This window comes from Protopterus annectens, chromosome 1.part0 (assembly GCF_019279795.1).
Source record: "Protopterus annectens isolate FY-2018-M chromosome 1.part0, PAN1.0, whole genome shotgun sequence".
Taxonomy (NCBI): Eukaryota; Metazoa; Chordata; order Ceratodontiformes; family Protopteridae; genus Protopterus; species Protopterus annectens.
The window spans coordinates 174,764,145-174,779,500 of NC_056725.1; the positions used below are offsets into that span (position 1 = coordinate 174,764,145).

The following is a 15,356-nucleotide window of genomic DNA, read 5'->3' on the forward strand; positions in this document are numbered from 1 at the left end:
AGAAGTCTGTGCAGACTTAGCAGGATGTACACGTGTAGAACCCTTTTACCCTTAGGTGGAGGACAAGATTGTGTGAACAAAAGCGAACTTGGAAGGGTAATTCCTCAAACTAAGGTATACAAGAAACAGAAATATGCTTCAACTCCTGCAGGGCTTTGCCATGATCTTGGAGGAATTTAAAAAGCTCAGCAGCAGCAGAGCCAAAAAGATTTTTATTACCCAGAGGAACATCCAATAATCTGGTCTTCATGTCATCAGGCAAAGCCTGAAAATGAGGCCAAGAGTAATGCCTCACAACAGACCAAAATGCAGCAGCCCTGGGAGAGACATCTGTATCACAACTGTAACTGTTGCCTCTTCCAGGGCTGCTGCATTTGGGTCCGTTATCAGGCAAATGCAGCAGCCATGGAAGACTCATCAGTCTCATCCTAACTGCACTTAATGGAGTGGCAAGCCACTTGAAAAGTAGAACTTGAGGAAAAGGACAAAACCTTCCCTTCAGAATCAGGAAGATCAGAAACCACCTGAGAAAGGAGGGCTTAAAGTATACCTGGTCATAAGAATCATTAACAGCCCTAAAAGCCAGGGTGGTAGCAGTATAGACCTTTTTGCCCAACTTCTCCATGGCTCTACTGTCCTTATCTGAAGGAAGCTTAGTAGAGGGCAATAGCTTGGAAGGTTTATCAGAGGAGACATCACTGAAGGGTCAAGCAGAGGAGCATTTATACAGAAATTTAAAGACACCTTGGAAAATCTGTCATGTTTCTTAGGGGCGGAGACTCGGGGGCTACAGAGGCCACTGCAAAGGTATCCAGAAGAGCAGACAGAAATGGAGGAACAGCAGTAGTTTTGGGAAACTTTCTGGAAGAGCTCATAATACTTCTGGACAGCAGAAACCCGAGAACAATCCTCCAAACAAGAGTTCTTCTTAAGGGGAATCCAGACTGAAAATCCTCTTCCTCAGACCCACAAGTCCAAGGGAGAAGGGATCTGAGAAGAGTATGCTAAAGACTTTTCCCCAGGACTCGGATTCGCGGAGGAATCCTGCTCCCTAAGTCTCTTAAGACAAATAAAAGACTAGGGAGGGACAGACACCCCTTGAAGAGGCTTTAAAGCCATTAAAGCATTAAACAACCATTGAGTAAAATCCTGCCATTCATGATGGGATCCCCTAAATGCAAGGGAAATATGCTTTGATTTCTTTCTTTTTCTGAGGGACGTCTGCACGAAAAACCCTAGGAGGGCTGGACCCTTGCCAACATTCTACAAGTGCAATTGGGATCCATCTTGGTTCCCCAGAAATAATCAGCCAAGATTTACCCTCATCTGGAGCACACTTTTGAAAATCCTCCAAAGACATGTGAGAAGTCGGATCCATGTCAGCCTCCAACAGGGTTGCTGCAGAGGAATACAATGCAACAACCGGATAACCCTCTGGTCTTTTACTAGCTTCAACAGAGATGTCTAGGGGAGGGTGGACAGCAGCCATATCAGACCAGAGTTTTTTTTTTGGCCTTTCTTCAGGACATGAAGACTCCAGCATGGCACCTTGAGCCAACAACTTAAGATGTTAGTTTTCCAGGTCAAGAGACAAGGAAGAGAGACTACTATATAGGATCTTGGGGACAAATGCTTGGCAAACAAAACACTGTGTATGGTCGGGAGAAGCACTCAAACAGAACAGACACTGTCCATGATGATCGTTATGGGGAATCTGCCTCCCACAGTGACATTTTCCCTTTCTGGGTGACATCTAAACCAACACTAAAAGAAAACCGAAGATAAAGACACTAGAAAGGCTCACCCAGACTCTGTTACACTTTGCTGTGAAGGAAAAAAAGTTATGCACTCACCATAATGTTCCATGTATGTAGTCCATCTCGCCGAACATTATTACGTGTGGGTTCAGAGCCGATCCACGGCTCCGACTTGGCCGCTTTTAGAAAGCCTGAAAACTTCTGACTGGCTCGTGGCTAGGAGGTATCCCATGGTGCATGAGCACATTCCCCAGATCTGGTTTGCTACTAGTCTATCAGGATAAGACAGGAAAAGGACAAATGTCCAGAAGAATAAACTGTAATAAAGTGCCCTTTATGGTATAAACTACTGTAGAAAAAGAAAAAAAACTGTTTCCAGATCCTCCAGGAAGGGGGCTGGTGGGTGAGTTTGTAATAATGTTCGGCGAGATGGACTACATACATGGAATGTTATGGTGAGTACATAACTTCTTTATGTTATGTAGTCTTATCTCGCCCTCCATTATTACGTGGGGGACAGCGTCCCTAGCATTTGAATGGGTGGCTCACTGGAAAATACTCCTGAGTACCGTGGAACAAAACGAGGCTCTACCCCTGGAAGTTAAATCCAATTTATAATGGGAAATGAAGGTATGAGGGATAAGCCCATGTTGCCGCTGCACATATATTATCAATAGGCGTCCTGGCTTGGAAGGCAACAGAAGTAGAAAAAGACCTGGTAGAATGCGCTTTGACTTTAATGGGTAACTCCTTTCCCTGAGAAGTGTAAACGAAGGAAATACAACTAGAGATCCAGTTCGATAGTGTGACCTTAGAAACTGGCAAGCCCATTCTCGTCTCGGCAAAAGAAACGAACAGCTGTTCTGACTTTCTAAATTCTTTGGTTCTGTGGATATAGAAACGCAGTTGCCTATGCACATCCAACTGATGGAATCTATACTCTGCTTTATTGGTGTGATTAGGGAAGAACACTGGCAATTAGATTGTTTGGTTTAAGTGAAAAAATAGACTTTAGGCATAAAAGAAGGATTGATTCGGAGAGAAACCGTATCTTTGTGAAAAATTAAATATGGAGGTTTAACTGATGGGGCTTGTAGTTCAGAAACTCGTCTGGCTGAGGTTATTGCCACCAGAAAAAGAGACTTCCAAGACAGGAATTTCAACTGACAACTATGGGCTGGTTCAAAGGGTGGCAAAGTAAGTCTAGACAGGACTAGATTCAGATCCGAGGGAGGAATGGGGTCTTATCATGGAACCCTTAAGAAAGGATTTGAACAGTTTGTGAGACATAAGATTGGAATCATTAATCCCCAGATGAAAACTGGATATTGCTGCTAGCTGAACTCTGAGTGTAGCAGCTGTTGAACCCTGGTGAAAGAGTTCTGAAAGCAACTCAAACAATAGTAATGGGAGCTGTAAATGGATCAGCTTCTCTGTTATGTGCCCATATAGAAAATCTCTTCCATTTACTCAGATACAATTCTAGTCGAAGGCTTGTGAGAAGTGGTAATATGGGTTACAGCTGGAGACAGATCATGAAGCCTGAATTGGAGCAGCCATGCTGTCAGTTTGAGAGTGTGGAGACTGGGGTGAAGAGAACCTGACATGTGTGTCAAGAGGTCTGGCACTGAGTACAGAGTCCAAGGATAGTCTAACAGGTGAGGCTCGAGAAAAGGGAACCAAATCTGACGAGGCCAGTAAGGAGTGATGAGGATCATCTGGCTTCCCAACAACATTGCTTTCTGTATGAACTTGGGAATGAGTGGAAAAGGAGGAAAAGCATAAAGGAGTCACAGGGGCCAATTGTGGACGAGTGCATCTCTTGGAGACTCTCCCGGAGGAGGGATGAGGGAGAAATCGGTGCTGCATTTGGTGTTGATGGGGCTGGCAAAGAGATCGCAGCAGGGCTGTCCCCACTTGTGGAAGATCAGATGAGCTACTTTCTGGTTCAAGGACCATTCGTGAGGTAACAATATTGCCCTGCATAGCTTGTCCGCTATCACATTGGATGTCCCCTGGATGTGCGTTGCAATGAGAAAGCGTTGGGAAGAAATCACCCAGTTCCAAACTCGCAGGGCCTCTCGACAAAGGGCATGATCTGGTTTCCCCTTGTTTGTTTAGATACCAAACCACCGACATGTTGTCTGTCTGGATAGCCATCATCCCTAGAGGGAGAAAGTCGTGAAGTGCTTGCAACGCTAGAAGCATCACTCTCATCTCTAGGACGCTGACATGCAGATGGGCCTCTTGATTTTGCCATGTGCCTTGGGACAGTCCTGCCTAGATAATGCTCCCCCACCCTATCTGGGAGGCATCTGTGGTCACAGTGGCAACAGGTTGGTGCGGTACAAAGGGAATCCCTGTGTTAAGATGACCTGGCTGAATCCACCAGCGTAGATCCTTTTTGCATGAATCTGTGATCAGTACCTGGTGATGCAGAGGCAACTGTTGAAATAACCACTGGGATGACAGGAGCCATTGGAGTATCCTCATATGTAGTCTTGCTAATGGTACCAAGCTCATGGTCGATGCCATTGTTCCAAGAAGCTGCAACATCACCTTCGTTTTGACTCTTCAAAGGGGAAGTATCCTGTAAATTTGCTGAGCACGATTCTGTATTCTGTCTGTAGGTAGTCTGGCTATCATAGAAACTGTGTCTATGTTTGCTCCTATAAAGGTTATAGATTGAGTGGGCAAAGTTTTTTTCCCAGTTTATAGAGATTCCCAACAGGGAACAGAGCTTGATTGCGGAATCTATGGATAGAACTAAAAGATGCCTGGTGGTGGCAGTCAAGAAATAATTGTCCAGATATGGAAAGACTTGGATTCCCTGACTCCTCAAATGAGCTGTCACTACTGCCATGCATTTGAACACCCGGGGGGGGGGGGGGGGTCTGTGGTGAGACCAAAGGGCAGCGCCCAAAACTGGTAATGACTGGTTCCCAGCCGGAAGCGTAGGTAACTCCTTGATGCTTTTGTCCATCATTATGTGGTAGTAGGCATCCTGGAGATCTACTGAGCACATCCAGCTGTCTTTTCCTAACAGAGGGGGTATGGATTGTAGAGTGACCATTCGGAACTTGAACTTCTTTACATACTCGTTTTAACTTGAGGTCAAAGATGAGTCTCCAGTCCAGTCTCCTGTTCTTTTTGGAACTAAAAAGAACCTGGAGTATGTTCCGAATCCTGTCTGGTCTACTGGGAGCTTTTGGATGACTCTTTTTAATAGCAGCTTTTCTATCTCTATAGCCGCTTGATCCCGGTGATTGGGTGCAAGGGCGCCCGCAGGCAGGTGCAAGGGGGTGCACTTGCACGCCCCTGGAATCGGCTGGCTGAGAATTTAATTTTATTTTAATTAAAAAAAAAAAAAAAAAACTTTTTTTCTTTTTTTTTTCTTCTTCTTTTTTTTTTAACTGCGTTCCCCTTTAAGAATACCCTTTGCATCCTTTCCAGTTGCACAGACACAACAGGTCTTTGCGACCTGTTTTCATTTTGTGTCTGTGCCATCATTGGTTTACGTCTTTTGCGCGCCTACTGGGGATTTGAATTGCAGAGGACGTTTGGACTGTGGACGCGTCCGATGAATGTAGAAGGGAGAGGTAGGTGTGCGTGTGTTTTAGTATTTAACAGATGTGCGTGTGTGTTTTAGTATTTAAGAGATGTGTTGTGTGTGTGTTTTAGTATTTAAGAGATGTGTGTGTGTTTTAGTATTTAAAAGATTAGTTATAAAAAAACTAAAGCAGTACTTTAGTTTATTTAAAACCAGTTCTACCAGTTTATAAATAAAAAAGCACTGCTGATAATTGAGCTGTCGCACAAAATTTTAAGAAACCTCTGCCCTCTTCTTTATAACTGGCAGCACACATTAAACACAAACTGAATATCTTCCATGCAATGTTTTACCACAAATGTAAAAACAGTTTACTTGTTTTGGAGATATAAGTATGGTTATTTACTGACCAAAACAAAATTACATGAACTGTTCATGTGCTGTGCAAGTTGCTTATGTGTTGTGCAATCAATTTTTTTTATTGTTTTGCCCCCCCCCCCCCACAAGACCTTTCCCGATGGTTACTGATTCCTTGCCCAACTGACCCATACATAGAGCAGAAGCCAAGTAATTCTGGACTAATTCAGAGCCTTATGTCATATTCATTCCTGCCCATAAATTCATGTCAGTCTTCCATTTCCCAGCAAGAACTAGGCAGTAGGGAGGCCGGCTTGCTGGTCCTGGGAGGCAGTCGACATTCTCCCTATGGGAGCAGTACCTCATGCCTTTGTATCTCTAAGCCTAAAATCACTGCCTCCAAAAAGGAAAGGTGCTGCTGCTTGCTAGTTTCCCTTTCAGCTACTTACTGCAGATGCACTATGATAGTGTGAACTTGGCCAACTTGAAACTCCATTGGTTGAACAACTAGCGCTCTTGCAAAGTGTCACCCAAGTGGCAAGCCACAATCACCTTTCCCCCAGTACAGACATGATGACAGCAGCACTTACTCCCACTCTCCCTGGGCATCTCCTCCTGGCACCTGAGACACTAATGTCTCTCAGGTTACCTGTAACATAGTCGGGGCTTTATAACCATTACCCCATAGAGCTGACTATCTCAGCTGAATTTTTTGCAGTAAATAACATTCTTGCTTATGTTGTTCTGTACTGTTTGTCAGAGACATGAGTAAAAATGCATTATCAGTTGTTTGCCAAAATAGGGAAAAGACAGTATGATTAAAAAAAAAAGTTCCTTTTTTCTCAGTTGTGTGATCTCAGATTTAATATATGTAAGTGTGTGAGGGTAAAACCCTCTACATTAGGAGTGAAGACCCCCTACAAAAATGATTACAGCTAATGTTTTGTAGGGTTTATTTTAATGGTATTTTTTTCCTTTGGAATGAGAGTTGGGATCTCTAGTAAATCAGTTTAAACAAGCTATATATATATACAAACTACTCAACAAACTAAAACCTTCCTCACTAGGAGTAGACCAACTCCTAATGAGATGGTACACAATGTCTTCTTGTTCATCCACAGATATCTGAAAAAGAATATGTAAGTTGGCAGTCGTTTAATTGCATTTGACATTAAATGGTGGCATTTTAATGTTTAATTCCTGCTAATGGATTACCATATGAAAAGACTGTTGACCTTGGTTGCTTCTGTTCTTCATAAAATCTGTGGTTTCTGTATATTTGTGCCCTTGCAAAGCCAGTAGTGCACTGATGCAGTGGTAGCAGTGTTGCCTGACAGCTACATGTTCTTTGGTTTGATTCTTGGCTGGGGTGCCTTACCTACTAAAAGTTAGCTTTTGTTCCAAGTCAGATGTTCCTGGTTAACAAATGTTAAAAATGACACGCATTGGAATATCAGACTTCATATTCTTCAGAAAGTGCATGGTAACACAAAAGCTTTTATTCTAGCAATTTTCTAAGTGTATAAGATGGTTATTTGAAATTTGTCCCTATTTTTGGGACTGTATTCCCCCATTATTGGCTTCATCCAGGTTTTGTGCTAAGGTTTAGAGCTATGGTAAGAACTGAATATGTTTGGGGGCATGGGGCTATATTCCCCCATTACTAGCTTTGTCCGGTTGTTTTTTGCTAAGAGGTTGATGAGAGCTATGGTGAAAACTGAATTCACTGAATGTTTGGGGGCTATATTCACCCATTATTGGCTTTGTTCAGGTGTTTTGTGCTAAGAGGTTGACAGCTGTGCTATGGTGAGAACTGAATTCACTAGATGGTAGCCATTTAAGTTTCCGTCTTCCTCTTTCACAAAACAGCTTATTTGGCATAGTGGTATGTTGCTCTCTTTTGCATAGGGTCCCCTGGGTTCAAGACGTGGCAGTGAAATGTATGGTGGTAACGCAGCATTTTATTCTAGCAACTTTCCAACATTATACAAGCAATGTTTAAAATGTGCCCCTGGTTTTTGGCCTTTTGCCCCCCCCCCCCCAATACATTTTGGCTTTTTCCAGATTTCTTGGGCTGCAAAGTTCAGAGATACAGCTGAGTGTCAAGTAGATTTTACAAGGAGCTGAGAGCTGCAGGGGAACAAAAGTTTAGTGCTGCTTATGCTTAGTCTGCTTGCATTGTTAATAGCACAACAGCTAGTGTACTTGTTTTTGATGCTCAAGGTTGTGGGTACTACTCCCACAGTAGATGGATGCATTGCTGATACTGTACTGTGTTATAAAAGGGGTGGATGCTGCAGTCCTTTTTGGCAAAGATACCTAGTAACTATGAACCTGTTATCAGTTTGCTATCCATTCCTTATTGTGGTATTACTAGCTTATTTTTTAATGCATGCAACATAAGCAATTTATTCTTCAAGGGCAACAGGCACGTTATTGTAGATGAAACAATGACATATAAAGTTGTTTGCTAGCAGCAACCTCTATTAGTTACAGATTTCTTTAATGTGGATTTTACTACTACAGAGATTGTGCATATTTACTGATACTGGTGGACTATAGAAGGTTGAGTAGACTTTTTATGATGGAAATGTTCTGAATTGGGCAGTTTTGTCATTTGGTGTATGCATTTTGTTTCATTGTTTACTGGAAAAATGCTCAAAACAATAAATTTAAAATGCCCTCTAATAACTGTACTATATTGTACAAGGAATATAAAAGGTGCATCAAAGGGCATGTGTATGTTTCATGTTCCATGGGGCCTATGATTTTGAAAATAGCCCAAAGTTAATCTTTATCTGCCACTGGCAAAATGTATTTTCTTTGAATGTGGGTTACAATGCTGTTTCAATGCATGTGAGTTTCAAAGGCAGAGAAGTTTTAATGCCAAGTCTATTTTCATTGTGAGACTGCATTGCTTTGTTTAACAGATATCTATTAGGGTTTGTGCTGTAAAATGCAAAATAAAACTTTCAAATGAAATCTAAATCATCGCAGAAGTAAAGCAGTATGCACATTACAGTGCTTATGGTAAATGGGGCAAAATAACCAAGGAATGCGACATTGGAATGGCTGCAGGGGGGAGGCTCCATTCAACCATGATTTTGTGAGGGGGGGAGGGTAGCGATCTCAGACAGCCCCGGTTGAACTATACCTCTCAATTGTCCATATTTTTGCAGAACGAATAGATATTTGCTTCTTATTTTTGGTTTGTTCCTCATACAATTTGTGATTTTCTAGCAAATAATTTAAGAATGAAGTCACTAAATGACAGACATTGAGTTTCAGATGTCATAACCTTCAGAAAAATGTATGCTAATGCAAGACCTGCTATTCTATCACTTGTCTTATGTTTATACAAGATCAATTTTTAGTAGTGTTTGTATGTTCCCCCAATATTTGGCCTTGTCCAGATTTCCTGCATTAAGAGGTTGAGAGGTATGTGCAAATCGCTTTGTAGAATTAGGAATATCCAAACCTCTCTATTGTCCCCAATTTTGGCTCAAAATGTTGATCTTTCCTAATAATCCCTCCTCAAAATGGCAATTTTGGAAGAAAACGTGATTGAAGTCTCCAAGAATAATGGTGTTGGCTTAATGCATAGGGACACCATATTAGTTATGAGATATGGACTGATGGGGTACATAGAGGGGACCTATAGTTAGATATGACACAGTAAGGAGTTTTGTTAATGCTAAGTTGGATGTAGAGGAATTCCATGTCATTATCTCACCTAGCAAGTCTGGAAATGAATTGTTCTTTAAGAATATGTAGACACCATCACCCTTTCATCTAAGGTGGTAGGCCTGAACTTGTGGCAGGTATTGAAATCCTGCATTAAAGGAGTGCTGTCATCGGTCTTGAACTAGGTCTCTGTGATGATGCATATATATTTTTTTTATTATTTATTTATTTAAACAGTTGTTGACTGGGAATGTCCGACTAGGTTCCACAGAGCCTGTTTTCAGCGGAGGCCTGGGGAGAAACGCTCCAGATATATATATATATATATATATATATATATATATATATATATATAGATGTTTTCCAGGGGAAGCAGTGATTGTAAGGAGTGGACTTTTTAGCTTAGGCTCTGAAAAGGAAATTGGTTATTTTCTAATTCATGTAGCTGTAAAATTCAGTACAAAAACTGTAACAGTTTCTGAATGCAAACACGCTATTTATTAAAGCAGCATCATGGTAGGGAGTACTTCAGTACAGAGAGATTCAACTATATACATAGACGCGAGTTCCTTTATACCTTTCGGTCAAAAACACACACTATGGTCATACAGAGTTTAAAGTTGGTGTAACTTTGAAAAAATCTATGTATGCAATTCTTGCACTAAGAAGTTGAGGTGTGTGTGACAGATTCAGAGAGAGAGAGAAATGCGCTAGTTAGATCTAACAGGTGGAATTTATTTTCAAGTGCATTTTCAAGGAATTGTGAGCTTCAAGGGAAGCAAAGGTTACTGCTGCTCATGCTAAGTCTGCTTAAAATGTGCAACTGTTTTGTTTAGCAAATGGTATCATTATTGTGGTACAGAATTTTAAAGCAGTGTTAGGACAGTAGGTAGCATATTGATGCAAAGGGCTGTAGGTTCTATTCATACAGCATGTACATTTGTATTTTAAGGGGGTATGGTACTGCTGTTCTTAGTATGTCCTCCTTTGGAGGAGACACCTAATAACTATGAACCTGTTTTTCAGCCTGCCACCCATTCCCTATAGCAATATACCAACTTACCATTTATTTTAATGTAGCACAGGCAATTTATTCTTCAAGGGCAACAGGCACTGAATTTGTAAATGAAACACTGAAATATAAAGTTTTTTCAAGCAACAACAATTGGTTTCAGATCTCTTTAATGTGGAATTCAGATGACTTTTACTTCTGCAGAGATTCTGCATATTGATTGATATTGGTGGATTGTATGACAGACGTTTGAGTGGCCCTTTATGGTTGAAATGTTCTGAATTGGGCAGGTTGTCATTATTGGTTCATATGATTTGTTTCATTGTTTAAAGGAAAAATGCTCAGAACTATAAATTTAAAACACACTAACAAGTGGTGCTGTGTTATACAAGGGATATAATTCAATTATTATGTAGTATAATTAATACAGTCAGGAAGGTGAATCAAATAACTTTTGCATGGTTCTAAAAATGTGTGCAAGGAGCTTATGATTTGGAAACAGGCCAAAGGTAAACTTACCCTGCCACTGGCCAGATGCATGTTTGTTGAATGTGGGTTTTGATGCTGTTTCAGTGAATGTGGGTTTCAAAGGTAGAGAAGTTTTAATGCTGTTTGTTTTCATTGTAAGACTATTGCTTTGTTTAGGTTTAGTAAATGTCTATCAGTGTTTGTGCTATAAACTTTGAAATAAAAGTTGTAAATGAAATCCAGATATCTGTAATCATTGTAGAAGTAAAGCATAAAACAGTACGCACACAGAGATTTGAACAGTGTCTATGACAAATGGGGAGAAATAGCCAAGTAATGGGACACTGGAATGGCTGTGTGGGCGGGGGCAGCAGAGGGGTGGGGGCTGCATGGGCAGGGCTTGGGTTTGCACCCCCCTGCAAAAAATCCTGCGGGCTCCCTTGATTGGGTGGTACATCTGGGATCCTTTTGGGAGGGCGTGGTGGAAAGTAAAAGGGTATAGAGTAACCTCTGGTGATAATGTCTTGTACCCACTTGGCTCGAGTGAGATTTAGCCAGGCTTTTGGGTACAAGGATAAGTGACCCCCCGACCAGCTCCAGAGACGAACAGTATGGTTTCACATCAGGAATGCTGATAGGGACGGTCAAAGGAATTGTGACCTCCCTGATTTTGTGGGCCTCCCCTGCCTCTAGGGTGACATCTACCATTATTTCCTCCTCCCCTGCCTCTGAAGGAGGAATCACCCTGTGTATCCTGGAAAGGTCTCTCTGATTTCTTGAACCACATTTTACCGCTCTTCTGACATTTAGGGCAAGGCTTTCACCTTGGGTCAAAAAAAGAGAGGATCCATCTACGGAGGCATTGGTGAATGTAGACTTGAAAGGCTCAGCAAAGTTGCGCAGACGCATCCAGGAATGTCTCCTTAAGGAGACTCCTGAACCAACCGCCCTACTTGCACCATTAGATGCGTACGAGATCAGCCGCATGGAGGAGTTAACAATGGATGTGAGAGTAGCCAACTGAGCAGACACTATAGATGGGACTGCTTCAGTAGCGGTACCCTGAAGAGCATCTCTTAAATCCTTTAGATCTCTTTGAAGTCTCGTAAAATGTGATGGATAGTTCAGTGATCGGAGTGTAAAAGCCACTGAAGAGAAGATGCGCTTCCTGTACCTATCCATCATTTGGGATTCCTTATTGGGCAGATGGATAGAAGACGTGGTCTCTGCTAGCTCCTTCCTGGTGGCCGCCGCCACCACCACCACGGCATCAACAGGTAAGCCCTTGGATAAAAATTCTTTGTCTTTAGGGGCAGAAAGAAATGTATTCGGCCTCCTGGGGACCGGCTCCACGGCATCAGGAGTCTGCCATGCTTTCTGACTCAAGATCCAGTAATTCATGAAATGGAGGAGACACCCACGAAGCTGAGGGTTGAAAACAAAAAGTCTTCAGGTACGCTGACTCCATCAGATGGGGTAACGGTGGGCCAGCAGCCTCTCTGACTGAAGATCTCCAAAATGTCTGCAAAGGAGACATCTTCAGAGGACGACTTAGGGAACCCTCAAACTCAGAGGTCAGTGTCAGATGTGAAACTCAACACATGCTTTCTCTTACATGATTCTCCTCCGAGGGGGCTCCTCAGCGGGGTCCTCTGGGGAGGTCTCAAGATCGGGGGCCACCAAAATGAGGGTCCTGAGGCTGTGGGTCTCTGCCATCCCGGGGGAGCGAGGATGCTGAGACTGTAGTCGACGCTTAAGGGAGTATAGTATCGGTACTTCTATGCTGGGTGGATGAACTACCCAACATGCTCCTCATCCTCACGAAGACAGATTCCCTCAGGCTCCGAACGACGCCCCGGCTCTGAAGACAGCTTAGGTGCCGATGGCTCCAAAGGGATCGGCTCCGAGAATGATATAGGGTCCGAGCTCACTTGGGCTGATGCACCAAGACGGAGAAACTTCACCGAAGAAGTTTGGTTCCAAGTGTTCCCCTTGTGGCCGACTGAAGAGCTTCGGACCCTAAACACTTCCGACGGCACCGAGAGTGTTGGAACGGAATTCTGCTCCAAGCCAACCACACTGGGTGCTGCAGCCGTGGACACAACTATATTCGGTACCAGCAATATTGGCTCCAAAGGCCCAATCTGGGTTGGAGGAAGAAAGATAGCAGGATCAGTAGCAGGAGTCGGCTCGTAGACCAAATGGGTCGGAGCTGACAAACATTTTGGCAAGGCCAATGACTTCAGGAGTCTGAGCACCACACTCTCGATGTCTTCTTCAGATAAGCTCCTGGAGGACAGTGCGGGAGACCTTGTTCTCTGCAATATAGGTGATTTTAGAGTAGGGGAGACCGGTGGAATGTCCATTGACCGGCTCCAAAGAGGACTGCTAGTGATCGGCGCCAAAACACGATGCCGATGCTGCAGGGTCTGTGTCCAAAATCTCAATCGGCCCTGAAGACTACGGAGCCGAAAAGACAGAGACCAACTCCGATTTTGGTAACTTCTGTGGAGGTTCAGAGACAGAAGGTGAGGCCGGAGAAGGCCACTTAGAGGTCTTGCCCTTAAACTTTCTAGAAGAATGTGACCTAGCAGAGGAGGAAGAACTGGCTAGGTCTTCCTCGAAGGAAGGTTTTAACATGCCTTTCAACATCAGCTTATTCTTCCGTTCCTAGAGTACTCTAGGGCTAAAAGAATGACAAAAAGAGACAAGTTTCTTGTAGATGTATAGCGCCTAAGCAGTACATACAGACGCTACTGTCCATCGGTAATGGACATTTTTTTGCGAACATTTACTACACTTTTTAAAGCCTGACTGTTTGTGTTCTTTAGGTTCCTTAGACATAATGGCAGTAGAGAAAAAAACACACACACAATAGAGGAACTAGATCCTCTAACTTAAGCAGCTCTAGCCCTAACACCCACAAAACATAAAAGGGGGTTACAAGGTTCTCTAACTTAAATGAACCTAGTGCAAGAAAAGAAACCGGGACAAAACTAGAACCTCTAAGTTAAACGGTCTAGTCAAAAAACACACTCACTGGATACCACAAGCAAACGGCCAACAGGCCCAAATAAATTTTAAACTGCAATAAGGTCAAATCTGGTTAAAGACACAAATCGGTAATCACAATAAGACCGTCAGCAATAGACTATGACAGAAAAAACTTCACAAGAAACAAAAAACTCCTAATAAGCATTAATAATAATAACAAAACGGAATCACTTAGCCACGGCCAACCAAAAGAAGCTTCCGACCGAAGACGCAGCAAACGAGATCTGGGGAATGTGCTCATGCACCATGGGATACCTACTAGCCACAAGCCAATCAGAAGTTTTCAGGCTTTCTAAAAGGGGCAGAGTCAGAGCAGAGGATCGGCTCCGAACCCACACGTAACAATGGAGGCGAGACAGGACTACATAACATGGTTAGTTTGCTTTTTATTTGTTGTATTTTGTATTACTCTATTGCCTTTTTTATATTTTGAATACTGTGATTGGATTTCTTTACCTTGTGTTTTACTTGTATTCTGCTTTTAACTGCATATTAAAACTTCAAGAGAGACCACAGCTTTGTCTCTTGCGAATCAGGCAGAATCTTATACCACTTTCTAGTTGCCTGCCTCTTATGTTAATTGGACCATACATCTCATTTCCTCTCTGCTTTCACTGGCTTGTGTGAATAAGCACAAAATAATCATTTTGTGAAATCACTCCCCTTCAACTATTTAAATTTATTCGCCATCCTACTGTATTCCATAGTACCAGAATACAAAAGTGACCACCCCCTTTCAATCTATCTTGCTGTTTTAAAAATAGTGACTCTCCACTACTTTCACATCTAACTTATCTAGTGCACTCTGCAGTGTTTAGGATAAACTTTTTTTTCATTGTACCTTTAAGCATCCCTGTGACTAGCACTTGCTCTAATACCTGCTGGAAAGCACTAGGAAGCCTTAAACTGATATAAGCACTCAACTCTCCTTGTTAATAAGGAGAAATTAATTGTAGGCACTAAACAGCCTATAACTGCAAAGTACCTTGCTAAGGCAAGGGAAAATAGCTCCTGTATTTTATATATATAAAAAAAAAAGCACCAAACTAGGTAGGTCCAAGGATCAGCTTCTAGTGATTTCTCCTGTCCACCTGGTGAATCTGGGCATACTGGGGCAATGCAACTGCTTCATGTACACAGACAACCCCCTCCTCCTACCAGCCAACACTACAACCTAGGAGAGATGCACTTACATAGCCAAACAGGAAGTAAAGCGCTTTCCACCCAAGATCGTGCTAGACAGTCAAGAGGAGAAGGTTAACACCCGCACTGCAACTAAAGCAACACACAGCCCTTCTAAACCCACACCACAAACACCCACACATAGCAACATTAAATCCACATATGCGGAGGCCCTTAACTGTAACCTTCCCAAGCAACAAGGACCACCGAAGCTGAAATGCAAACAAACCCAAATCAGAACCAAAGTGTCACATAGCTCACACCACCAGTGTTCCGCCAATGGTAGCAACGT

General features: G+C 42.6%; 1 protein-coding gene across 1 annotated transcript in view; it reads right to left on the reverse strand.

Moving 5' to 3' along the window:
• Window positions 1–15,356, reverse strand: part of ARHGAP35 (Rho GTPase activating protein 35) — a 1,275,888-nt gene that overhangs the window by 579,597 nt on the left and 680,935 nt on the right. The gene's annotated exons all lie outside the window — the stretch shown is intronic.